The sequence below is a fragment of the Coregonus clupeaformis genome, chromosome 15, assembly GCF_020615455.1.
Source record: "Coregonus clupeaformis isolate EN_2021a chromosome 15, ASM2061545v1, whole genome shotgun sequence".
Taxonomy (NCBI): domain Eukaryota; kingdom Metazoa; phylum Chordata; class Actinopteri; order Salmoniformes; family Salmonidae; genus Coregonus; species Coregonus clupeaformis.
In genome coordinates, this window is record NC_059206.1 from 44416948 (window position 1) to 44431240 (window position 14293).

Below are 14293 nucleotides of genomic sequence, written 5' to 3' on the forward strand. Positions count from 1 at the left end.
TTTTAGTTGAACCCTTGGTTGAATTTAAACAATAGCTGTTGATGACTTCACAAATTCTATACACTGAGTGTACAAAACATTAAGAACACTTTCAATTCGTCGGGGCATGGACTCTACAACATTCTTAATGTTTTGTACGCTCAGTGTATATAGGCCTAAATAGTGTCATTGGTGATATACACTGAGTGTACAAAACATTAGGAACACCTTCTCTTTCCATGACATAGACTGACCAGGTGAATCCAGATTAAAGCTATGATCCCTTATTGACGTCACTTGCTAAATCCACTTCAATCAGTGTAGTTGAAGGGGAGGAGACAGGTTAAAGAAGGATTTTTAAGCCTTGAGACAATTGAGACATGGATTGTGTATGTGTGCCATTCAGAGGGTGAATGGGCAAGACAAAATATTTAAGTGTCTTTGAATGGGGTATGGTAGCAAGTGCCAGGCACACCGGTTGGAGTGTGTCAAGAACAGCAACGCTGCTGGGTTTTTCACACTCAACAGTTTCCCTTGCGTATCAAGAATGGTCCACCACCCAAAGGACACCCAGCCAAACTTGACACAACTGTGGGAAGCATTGGAGTCAACATGGGCCAGCATCCCTGTGGAACACTTTCGACACCGTGTAGAGTACATGCCCCGACGAATTGAGGCTGTTCTGAGGGCAAAAGGGGGTGCAACTCAATATTAGCAAGGTGTTCCTAATGTTTTGTACACTCAGTGTATGACAAAGGTACAAATTCAACATATTTTACACAAGGTTTGTCTATGTTGAAAATTGGTTACCATGATGACATAATCCTGTGGTTGAAATTTCACCCTCAAAACAACAGTTAATGTTGATTACATTTTTCAAATCGAATGTATTTTCCATGTTGAACCCACGTCACAATACGTTGACAAATTACGTTGAAACAACGTTGATTCAACCAGTTTGTGCCAAGTGGGAAGCTTCCGTTGGGAGTAATATAAACTTTGACTAACATATGTAGTTATATTATTTGTGTGGAGAATGTATTAACTTGTGTTAATATTGCCCTGCAGTATTATTGTAAATACTGTGAGATTTTAAAATGAATGTCTTTTGTCAAATCTGAGTCACTTTTATAGTTTTGTAAGCTAATTTCACTTAATGTTTTTCGCAGGCTGTGCTCAAGTAAAGTCTGTGATATTAACTTTAGACTGCAAAACTTCAACACAGTAGTCCGAACATGAGAGATTGTTCTAAACCAGGAAGCAATTGAGACACTGAGTCTGTGATCTCATCTCACAATGACGCATGTCTTGAAGACAGCACAGCATCTGATAGGAAAGATTTTGTGAAACTGGCGGGCTTCTGTCTGGCCAGTCACAAGGTGTGGGTGTGTATGGGTCAGATTATCTGTGTGTTCTGGGGTGATGTGTTCACATAGATGTAATGGTTAATTGCATCACACCATATAAGGCACATCTGTACTGGCACGCAATACAAGAGTTTATATTATTATTCAAACATTCTATATCAAACTAATTATCAATAGACTGTCAGTTTACTTTATCAGGTGCCAATTACAACCAAAGTATGTTGCGTGAGTGTTACTTGGGTGGATAAAGGTTGTTAAGTAAATGTGTTTGCAGTTGACACATGAATGAATGTAACTGATAGTTTGGTAACAGTGAGCATCTGTCGAAAACAATCCGAAAAAGCGGTATAGACAAATGCCATCAGAAATATTCTAGGCTTTCCTTAGATCACGAGCTCATGCAAAACTGGAAGTTGAGGAGGGATACACTCTAGGTCATGAATCAAGTTCCCTGTTTTAACCCAGAACTTTATTTAAAGAGACAAGTGGCTAAGTCTGGGCAACAAATCCTAAAACGTTACTGGAATAAAAGGTTATTAACACAGATTCCCTTTGTGATGGAAACATACTTGATAATCATCATTCTTTAGGTGAACCTAAGCACTAACTAGCTTTCTATTTATTATGTTATTTTCTATATCCAAAATGAGGCAAAAAGTCATATATATACAGGGAAAATGGGAGGATGATAAAAGCTGCTACAGTCAGCTAAAAGTCACTCAGCTCACAAGGAACAGACAGAGAAAAACTCCCTTCAGATACATTTGGCAAATTTTATGGGAGAACCAGGAAGTCTGCAGGAGTATTCTCCTTTGGGAGAGTTGTTCATGTAAATGTAATGTACTGTGCTGAAAACTACAAATAAAACCAAATTACAGTCAACTATGGTAAATCCCTGCTCATTTACAAGAATGCACACAATACAATTAGGTCAGTATGTTCAAGTTCAACTTTCAACTTTCAACTTTATTGTCCCAGAGGGCATTTGGTTTTGCAGCAAAGGAGGATAAAAAACAACATTGAACATACAGTATAAAATCCACATGGATCACAATGACACACAGTTATAGTGAATACAATGGTCTAGCTAGTCCATCAAGTCATAGGGCTCACAGCCATCAATACTAATATATAGAGTAGTCCTACTAGTGATCCACATTAGCAGCAGCACAAAAGTAAAGCAAGCCAAAGTTGCCTAATAAGTAAAGTGCTCTGTGCAATCTTAGGTCATCTCGTCAACAACATATCATCAATGTGCTGACAAAAACCAAAAAACATTAACGGCAACATCACCTTCATCATCATCAACAACATATTACCATTGTCATCCTTAACATCACCCCTACCTCCTTATCTTCCCTGTATTCAAAAGGGCAATGGCCATAAGGGAGTGCTTGTACCCTGTTAGTCTTAACAGTGGGGAATCTATTTTAATGGGTGACTTTCACTTTTACTTGAGTAACTTTCTATTAAGGTATCTATACTTTTACTCAAGTATGACAATTAGGTACTTTTTCCACCACTGGTGTAGAGGATGGGCACAGTCAGACAGGATGGATTCTGCCTTCTTCACCACTTATCTGTTCTGTTGTACAGGTGAGACAGACTACTCTGCTGGACTTCTGCGATCTTACTGCCCACTTTCACTATTCTAGCTAGGGCATGTTTTGCTTTTACACCAAGGTTGCCGTAGCAGCAAATAAAATTTTAAGACAAGACTCTATGAATGACATAAAACAGAGTCATCAAGGCCCTGTCTACCTGGAACTTTGCCAGTTTCCTGAGACAGAAAAGGTGTTGCTGGCCCTTCTTACACAACATGTCAGTGTTACACTCAAAGTTCACTTTATTGTCAATCAATGTGCCAAGATACTTGTAGTTGTCTACACTGTCTACCACCTGGCCTTTGATGATAGTGTTCTGAGGGTAGGGGATTGATGCCTGAAATTCATACACCTATCTTTGTTTTTTGTCACATTCAACTGTAAGAATGCACTGTCACAGCAATGTACAAAATCATCAACAACAGGGGCCATGGGAAAATTCATTGGACTGAAGGAGACTGACTATTACAGAGTCGTCCCCAAACTTCAGGATGTGTCGGTTCTCGTACTGGCTACGTCAATCATAAGTGTACAGGATATAGAGGAGTGGTGAGAGGACACAACCCTGGGTTGAGCCTGTTGACGATGACAGCTCCCCTGACAGTCACCCATTCACCCTCACCCTCTGGGTTCTGCTGGTTAGAAAGTCAAGGATCCAGCCCACTACATGAGAGTCTACACCAAAATTATTAGTGAGTTGGTTCACTAACAGGTGGGGTTGAATGGTGTTAAAATCAGATGAGAAATCAACAAAGAATAACTTGGCATCAGTTTTGCTACCCTAGATGTTTGCATAGAAGGTAAATTAGGGTGACAGTAGCATCTATGCAAATATGCAAACTGAAACAGATCAAGAAGATGCTGTGTCTTGTCCAGAAGCTCTTTCTTAATCAGCTTCTCAAAGGACTTCATGACCAAGGAGGTCAAGGTGACTGGTCTGTAGTCATTAAAAACCTTTGGGTGGTTGTTCTTGGCAACTGGGATCACAGTAGACTGTTTCCATAGATTTGGCACCCTCTGCTGGCTGAGTGACAACTTAAAGATGTAATTAAAGATAGGGCCTAGTTGCTCTGCACAGGAGGTGAGCAGGCGGCTACCTATATTGTCAGGTCCCGGTGTAAAACTAACTAACTTGACCTCCTGTGCCAGTTGCTTATCAGAATTAAAACCATCTAGTGACACTTTCTTCTTACTTTTATCCTGCAACCCCACAATAGTTCTCATACCCTCCCAGGCTGAGACTAAATTGTTACCAAGATCTCTTTGAATTTTGTCCTTATACATCTGTTTAGCTCTCCTGATTTCACCTCTTTCTGCAGCCTATTTAACTCAGTAAGGTTACCATTATAAATGTATCTTACTGTTTAACATAACCCTGAGAGACTTGCTAACCCGTAGCTTATTATTGGGGGTACGTACACCTTCACCACCTTATCTGGGATGACTACATCTTCACAATATGAAACCCAGGAGCTAACAGCATCAGTGAGATCCTCAATATCGGCAAGAGTCTTTAAACATGTCCCAATCAGTACACTCAGTCAATACACTCCTGTAGGGTCAGGGAGGAATCGTCAGTCCAGTTCTTAATCCGCTAAGTAAGCACTTCACCCCTCCGCAGGGCTGTGCGATACACTGGGATAAGGGCCATGCAGTTATGGTCAGCTGTGCCCAGCGGGGGTAAGGGGGGGTCTTGTTATTTCTGGTAGGGCATGTGACGTACTGATGGAAGTTCTCAAAGTTAGGTTCCCCAAGGATGATGTTTGGGGCATCTGGAAATGTTGTTTGTAATTTCTGCGTAGCCTGGAGTATTACCTTTGCGGCATTACTCTCATTTGCCTTAGGGTGGATGCAAACCACGATGACAAATATTTAACGAAATTCCCAGGACAGAAAGTGGGGCCACAATGACACGGATAACAGTTCAACATCCTTCGTGGATAGTCTTTCCCTAACCAGTAGGCTACCGTTTTGTACCAGTGCTCATTCACATAAAGACACTCCATCACCAGTGCTTAATTTGTACATCGGGATGTCCCGGAACACATAGTGAGGGGGGAGTTGGGTGGTTATCCGTGGGGCTCTGAGGTACCGGAATACATTGAGAAGAAAAGTGTCAAACAAGACGTAGCAGCCAGGTAGCCTACTATCTATGTGAAACGGACAGCACTTTCCAAGGTGCTAATTAATTCAAAGCATTTTAGACATCACTGCAGTATGCCCACATACTTGAGTGTAGCTGCGGGGCTTACACAAGTCCGAATTTCTTATGGCCTAATTTTCTAGACATCAATGTACAGCAACATTTTTAGATGACACTGCAGAACACCCGCTGTGGGGCTTACAAGACCTGAATTTCATATAATTTTCAACAAACATCACAATATTGGAATATAACTTCCAATAAATCAATATAGGCTACAGCAGAACACACATATGAGGATACAGTATATATGCCTCCTGCCTATGTGATAATATGAAGCACATATTCAGATTACAGACTTGTTCTGTGCTGTGAAGGTAAAGGAAAAAAAAAAGTCCTACCTTAGTTTTCAAAACCTCCCACAATGACTCTCCCCATGTCAAGTCCATTTAACTCCTGAGAGTCAACTTCTTGCTCAAAGCCATGAGCGGGCATGTGTTTAGCCTCCTTCTAAGGCTGTTCTGAAGACTCTGGCTGTAGTGTCTATGTTCTTTCTCCATTTTGAGTGTTAACCTGGGTGTCATCTTTAGCCTTGTCTACAAGGCTTACTGCCACCAAATGCGCCTTGATTCAGGCATTTTCTGAGGGCTCTTTGTTTTTTTTGTTTTTTTTTACATCTGATGCATAGGATGTTAATTGACTGTACATTCCACCCACTCTTTTGCTAGTTTAATCCCTCCAGTCGTTTGTAGACCACAGCTCCCTAGCTTTTTGCATGTTGTACAGCCCAACTTTGAATTCTGTATGACAAGCCAGGGGTTATACGTTTGCTTGTTCTTGAACTGCAAATTGCACCTGCTCTGAGCACTTCGTCGGTGGATGCATTGTCCCCCTCTCCCCCAGCTCCCCGTCTCCCTCTCCCGCTGAGTCTGACTCGCTAGTAGGCCTACTAGCTAGTGGAGGTTCCGGTGGTGATGCTGAACTGGCGGGATTAACATCGCCATCAGGCTCAGCGGGAGAGGGAGACGGGGAGCTGTGGGGCAGTGCACTCCTCTCCCCCAGCACTGACAGTTCTCTGGCTCGTTCTGGGTTCCATTCACCATCTTTCTCTGGATTTTTGGACTCTGGATTTTTGAAACTTGATTGCCTTTTCTTATCAATGGTTTATTTGGCTTTCCCACGATTCAAATTCTGTAGGGAGACGACTAGGCTACATTTACATTTTAGTCATTTAGCAGAGGCTCTTATTCAGAGCGACTTACAGTTAGGGAATGCATACATTATTTATTTTCATACTGGCCCCCCATGGGAATCGAACCCACAACCCTGGCGTTGCAAACACCATGCCCTACCAACTGAGCTACACGTGATGTGATTACGAAGGGACCTCTTCACTAGCTGACCACCACTACCAAGACCTGTGTAAAGATCAGTTACTTACCCCACTGGCCCTCCCCATAACCTCTATGTACAAATAAGAGAGCAGGTCTGGAATCAGTGTGGCAGGATAGGATGATTACAAAAAAGGATCACCGCGCATTTACATGATGGTCTTTCTGGGGGGCGGGAGAAATAATGAGGAGGCAACTTGATTTAATGCTGATCGCTTTTATAAGAATGTTTACAGTTTGAACAGTGAAATAATTAATAAATCATGCCGTGAGAGGTACCGGATCTGGGCAAATAGGTGACGGAACAAACAAAGCCAAATCTGAGAGGTGCAGGATCCGGCTCAAATTAAGCACTGTCAGACCACCACCCAGTGTTTTACTGGTAACATCGGCCTCTCGGTCCAAGCGTATAGGCGCCCCAAACCTGTCAGTCACCAGCTCAGAGTCCAAATCCATATTCTTAAACCATGTCTCCGTGAGATCCAGTATACAGGGATTTCTGAATTCATGTTGGAAACGAACATGGGCTTGCAGTTCATCAGTTTTGTAACGAAGAGACTGGGCATTTGCTAGAATGATAGAGGGTAGGAGAATGCGTGACAGAGACTGACGCTTTGCCCTTTCCTGAACTCCACTCTTTCCCCACTTCTCACCTGCTGGTAGAATCCCATTGCCCATTATTATGATCAAATGCATCGACGTTTGGGTAGATTAGATCCAAGGGAGGATTGGCATTGTAGGGATTATTCCATTGAAGAAGAAAACTTCCTGCTGTACTGGATCCATTTATTGTGAATGGGAAAGATCTTGCAAACTTTGTACCAGGTGAAACACCATCCACTATAAAAACAAGGCTGCTATGCCATGTTCCCGAAAGCAATTAGAGGAAGAGTTCAACACTGCCCTTTCTATTGAATGTATCTACTACATCATTGTATTCAGTGATTTAAAACAGATAATCTAAAACTGGTAAAATTCAAAATAACAAAAACAAATGGAGAAACACTTTGCTGCTGGTCGCTGCAATAGCATGCGCACTATGAGAGAACAACCTGAGATGAATGGAAAAAAGTTTAGATGGGCAGTGACGTCTGTGGTGTTTGTCATGTTTGGCTAAGGTAAGGGAGACCCCCCTCACCACAGTATAAGCACTATGATTGAGGGAGTAATGCTATGACTGATGTCTGGGAATACAGTATATGAGGTATGTGGGAGTTAAAGGTTTTTGAGAAGGTTAATTACATACAGTACCAATCAAAAGTTTGGACACACCTACTCGTTCAACAGTTTTTCTGTATTTTTACTATTTTCTACATTGTAGAATAATAGTGACAACATCAAAACTATTAAATAACACATATGGAATCATGTAGTAACCAAAAAAGTGTTAAACTAATCAAAATATAATATATTTTTGAGATTCTTAAAAGTAGCCACCCTTTGCCTTGATGACAGCTTTGCACACTCTTGGCATTCTCTCAACCAGCTTCACCTGGAATGCTTTTCCAACAGTCTTGAAGGAGTTACCACATATGCTGAGCACTTGTTGGTTGCTTTTCCTTCACTCTGCGGTTCAACTCATCCCAAACCATCTCAATTGGGTTGAGGTCGGGTGATTGTGAAGACCAGGTCATCTGATGCAGCACTCCATCACTCTCCTTCTTGGTCAAATAGCCCTTACACAGCCTGGAGGTGTGTTTTGGGTCATTGTCCTGTTGAAAAACAAATGATAGTCCCACTAAGCGCAAACCAGATGGGATGGCGTATCGCTGCAGAATGCTGTAGTAGCCATGCTGGTTAAGTGTGCCTTGAATTCTAAATAAATCACTGACAGTGTCACCAGCAAAGCACCCCCACACCACATTCTCCATGCTTCACGGTGGGACCCACACATGCAGAGATCATCCGTTCACCTACTCTGCGTCTCACAAAGACACGGCGGTTGGAACCAAAAATCTCAGACCAAAGGACAGATTTCCACCGGTCTAAAGTCCATTGCTCATGTTTCTTTGCCCAAGCAAGTCTCTTCTTCTTATTGGTGTCCTTTAGTAGAGATTTATTTGCAGCAATTCAACCATGAAGGCCTGATTCACACAGACTCCTTTGAACAGTTGATGTTGAGATGTGTCTGTTACTTGAACTCTGTGAAGCATTTATTTGGGCTGCAATTTCTGAGGCTGGTAACTCTAATGAACTTATCCTCTGCAGCAGAGGTAACTCTGGGTCTTACTTTCCTGTGGCGGTCCTCATGAGAGCCAGTCATTGCGCTTGATGGGTTTTGCGACTGCACACAAAGTTCTTGAAATGTTCCGTATTGACTGACCTTCATGTCTTAAAGTAATGATGGACTGTCATTTCTCTTTGCTTATTTGAGCTGTTCTTGCCATAATATGGACTTGGTCTTTTACCAAATAGGGCTATCTTCTGTATACCACCCCTACCTGTATACCACCCCTACCACAACACAACTGATTGGCTGAAACGCATTAAGAAGGAAATAAATTCCACAAATTAACTTTTAACAAGGCACACCTGTTAATTGAAATGCATTCCAGGTGACTACTGAATGAAGCTGGTTGAGAGAATGCCAAGAGTGTGCAAATCTGTCATCAAGGCAAAGGGTGGCTACTTTGAAGAATCTCAAATATAAAATATATTTGGATTTGTTTAACACTTATTTGGTTACTACATGATTCCATATGTGTTATTTCATAGTTTAGGTGTGTCCAAACTTTTGACTGGTACTGTAACTGTGACCTGTTTCAGGAAACTAGGCGTATGTTGCGGGTCACTACTTCACAGGAGAGCCGTTTGAATGTAAACTTTTTTTTTTTATCAAAATGCGTTTTTTGGCAGAAATGTCTTCTCGATCATGTGAACTTTATTGTGCCTTAGTAACAAACTTGTATGCCATCTGTAAATACAAATAAAATTGTAAAATTAAGAGCCTAGTTGGTTTAGCCAAAGAAAAAGACAGCAACCTCCCCGCTAGCCATGATTGGCTGAGATAATGAGTGGGCTGGACATGCCGAGAAATGAGTTTGGATTGGTCTGCCATATAGCACGCTTCTGTCTATTTGAGTCAGTATGTCTAGCGTTAGAAATTGCGTAATTCAAATCTGGTATTGGAATAAGAGAAAACATAATCAAGAGATTCAATCCAAGCTACATTTATTATATGCAAAATGTATGTATGATAAGTATGATGGTTCTTATACGGGCTCACTGAAATACCACGCAGGGCAGACAGAGAACTGATCCATTGTTACAGGCTCTTCTTCAAATACTCTGACAGAGATAGTTCCCGCTCCCTGCTGGCCAATCAGAGTAGAGATTGAGCGTGGTTTAGACTTACTCTGCCTATCCGTTGGCGCACAGGCTGGTCCCAGCCCCTTGGCGCTTCACTGTTGCACACTGTTGCCAGGCATAAGTTGTTATCATCACAACTTGTAGAGTCAGCACCTTTTTGCAGTACATGTCCTTGAGCGCAGTTTAACAAAGAGGCAGTGTTCGTGTATGTGTCTGTGAGAATCACAAGTTCTTATCTCATCCTACCCCCTAACGTTCCTCACATAATTCACAGCTTGTTATGTGAAACAATTTATATCAGTACAGTACAAACCCATTATGTTTAATCATGAATGCATTCCTTCTAAGATAGGCATCACATCTAGATCCCCACACTAGGTAATCCTGTCTAACGCAGCTTTAATTTTTGCTCTCCACTTTCTGGAGGACCGTGTTTTGAAATCAGTGGAATTAGAGTATGATAGCTAAGGAGATGGAGAAAACACCCGTCTCCGGATTACATCTTCAAACTAAGGGCAACCATGGCATTCGACAGGAGACGCGTCCATCCATGAATGATGTATACGGGTAAAATAGTCTAGCTAGCTACATTTTCAGATATTACACGTTTCTAATTTTGACATAAAGAGCCATTTGCTTGGCTAGCTATAGCCTACTGTTAGCTAGCTAACATTGAACTTGGTTGGTTAGCTACCTGCAGGGTAGAAACGTAATGAGTTGTGATTATGGTTAATTGTTTAGCTAGCTAGCTAACGTTAGGTGCCTGGCTCGCTAGCTAACATTACGTGTATGACCTTATTATTCGTATATCAGTGTTAGAAATTGCGTAATTCAAATCTGGTATTGGAATAAGAATCAAGAGATCTTCAATCCAAGCTAAATTTATTATATGCAAAATGTATGTATGATAAGTATGTTGGTTCGTATACGGGCTCCCTGAAATACCTCGCAGGGCAGACAGAGAACTAATCCATTGTTACAGATTATTCCTCAAATACTCTGACAGTTCTCAGTTCCCGCTCTCTGCTGGGCCTATCAGAGTAGAGACTGAGCGTGGTTTAGACTTACTCAGCCAATCCGTTGGCGCACCCCTGTTGCCAGGCATAAGTTCTTATCATAACAACCTGTCATGGTGAGAAGAGCCAGCTCCCCTAGACACCATTCCTACGTCCAAGGATGGTTCACAGATCACAAAGGACTAGTATAGTCTAGTATTTGGAGACACAAATTATTATCTTATCTTACCCCCTAAAACAGCTCTTCACATCAATCACAGCTTGCCAGGTGACAAAACCTACATCAGCCCAGTCTAGAATGCATTCTTTCTAAGTTAGTCATCCCATCAATTATGAGAATAATAAATCCCCCACATCAGAGCCATTGGCTTAGCTAGCTATAGCCTAATGGTTGCTAGATTACATTGAACCTGGTTGGTTAGCTACCTGCAGATTCATGCAGGGTAGTAACGTCATGAGTCGTGATTATGGTTCATTGTTTATCTAGCTAGCTAGCTAACGTTAGCTGGCTGGCTCCCTAGCTAACGTTACGTGTATGACCTTATTATTTGTTTCTCAGAGCCATTTGCTGCATGTCTTAACAAAAGGCTCCACTATGCAAGTAACCATTTCGGGTGAGTTCGGAAATTCAGTCTGGCCATCTACTCCGATTTCAGAGCACACTCGTCTGAGTGTGCCAGAGCGCAGAATAACTAATGAATTTACGAACGCTCAACATCCGTTGAATATGGCCGGTGTCAGTAAAAGTCGGCAAAAAAGCATAATTAAATTGTTGCCAGCAGCACAGTTACAGTCACCAACGCTCTCGATAACATGAAAACAGCCTGTCCAGCTCTGCTAGGGAGAGTAAAATGGTCAGAGTGGGATGTTCTCTCATTATGTGTCTGGAAGTCGCTAGCAGCCAATGTTAGCCAGTTAGCTTGGGTGCTTGACTGCCATTGTGAGGTCAGAACGTTCGGATCAACCCTACTCATCGGCCAGAGCGTCCGGTGTGCGCTCCGAGAGCGACACGTTTTGAATTTACGAACAGACAATCTGACAGCACAGTTGCAGTCACGAACGCTCTGGATAACATAACAGCCTTACCAGCTCTGCTAGGGCGAGTAATGTTCAGTGAGCTGTTCTGTTCATTTGTGTCTGGAAGTAGCTAGCAAGTTAGCTTGGGTGCTTGACTTCTGTTGTTAGTAGAGAAAGCTCGGATCAAACCTTAAAGATATGGGTGGGGCTAAAGCTTGAGAGGGTGTGAACGATGCTGAATGGGTGTACACAAAGAAGGGCTCTAGTAGTAGTACAAAAAGATTCAAAGGCCATTTTCTGAAAAGTGAGTTTACAACTTTATCAACTTTCAAAGCAAAATTACTTTCCCATTGTTCCTCAACTATAGTGTATGATATACCATTTTGTAGTTCTGAGTCTCTACTTTTATCCAATGTAAAAAACACAATTTAAAATTATGCTACATAAGACCGATTTGAGCCTGTCGGTCACAAATGCACATTGATGTCGATTAAGCTTAAAGCTAATTCAAGTTTCATTCTAGATCTCTCTCCAAGGCTATCTGAGAATTGTAAAAACCTGTAATTCCTACATTATCATTCAAATTAATACCAAAATCATACACCTTTTTAGTGAGTGGTTTTCTATTTTAATGTTATCCCAATAAAAAGAGAAGGTCAAATCATTTACATTATTCCTCGCTACAATAACATCCCAAAAAAAGGAATTAAAATATTTTATTTTACAGTACAAACATACAATATATGGATATTCAAATGCTAAGACAGCTAACATGCATAGCTAACATTCATATATATGGGGGGGATTATCATTGTTCCCATTTCTAACAGTCAACAAATGCTTGTCTGCGAAGGTTTCATTCTTTGTAAAAGTCGGATGCACATTTGACTTGAAAGTACCATCTCAATATCAGGAAGGTGTTGCCATAGCTCAAGTAAATTTGCAGTATGCTATGTTGTATACCAGTACCAGTATGCTAGGCTGGTTAGTTAAACATGGCATTGGCAATAAGTACTTTGTTTCTATTGGTCAGTAACCTTTTAATGCACATGGAAATCGAACCTTTGATTCCAAATTGATGGCAGTGGCAGCACAACAGTTTTGTGATGGTATAGATAGAAGATGCATGCTCTTGGTTTTCCTTGTGCAAATGTTTGTAGCTCATTCCACACAGTGTCATAGATACAGTATACTAGGAGATGAATTGCATGCACTTTAATCATAGAGCTGCATGATTGGCTATTGCTTGTTTATTGCGATATTATTACTGGTTTATTGCATTGCTATTTAATTGATTATTGATTGATAGCATTTATTGCATTGTTTATATTCTTGCATAAAAAAATATATTGTGACAGATACAGGTTGTCACCAAAACAGCATGCTAAATTCATAACATACCTACTGTTAATCTGTGTATATTTGCATAGTTACTCATCCATATTTTCAATGCAATCCATTTGTAGCTACTAGATAGTAGAAGCTTAAACCTTCACCTGATCAAAAGCTCATAACAACCCAAAATCAAACCATAAACAGAGCTTTCTAATAGTTTGTCAGAGAACGTAGTCAGTGACGTGCAGTCAGTGTAGGCAGGGTAGGCCTTGTTTACCCTGTGATAATCTAATAAAAAAAAGCTGTTATGAAAAGCCCAAAAGAAAATCATAATTTTTTGTTATCTAATGTTTTTCTCAGTGATTCTGGTGTTTTTTATGCAAAACCTCAGGAAAGGCGCCAGGGTATTCATGTCTTCCTTTCCAGCCATTCAAATCGCTGACGCTGTGGCCGTTCCTGTCTCCAGTCACTGTTAATAGACAGGGTCAGCATAGGCATCGCTGCTTTGCCTAGCTTGAAGTAGCTTCATGTGTTGCATTGAGCCGATTTCATATTTTGCGCATGCGTATTGCCTAAACATGTTGTGTGGGTATTGCCTGGGTCTAACTGTGCATATTTGGGCGTCTACATAATTTGGCGCTCACATCCCTTGAACTGAACAAAGCTAGCTAGCTAGCAAAAACAACCTGACAAATTTACACTATACTGCACCTCAAACAATTTTCCAAGTTGGAATAATGTAACGCACTGTTTGGAGGGTTCAAAGAGTGGAACGTCAACTAAAATGAAAGTTAAGACCATATAGAGGCAGCATACAAGACGTGGCATGACAGGCAACCACCATCTGACACACTGCTAGCTGTCGGGCAGGCGAACAGTGAATACTGGACTGTCCATTTGTCTGAAACGTCATTACCAATCAAGCCTTTTTACCCTTCTACACATCTTGGATATTTACTTTAGCTTTGTGGACGTAATGGGAATGGGAATGGGAATTACTTTTTGTGTCAGTGTGAAAATGGAACCAAAGGAGGCCTTGGGGATGCGTATCCCACACGACCATGGGCACAGTGTGCATGCAGAATAAAATAATGGACATCAGGTTCTGCTGTGACTGCTACAACACTGTCAC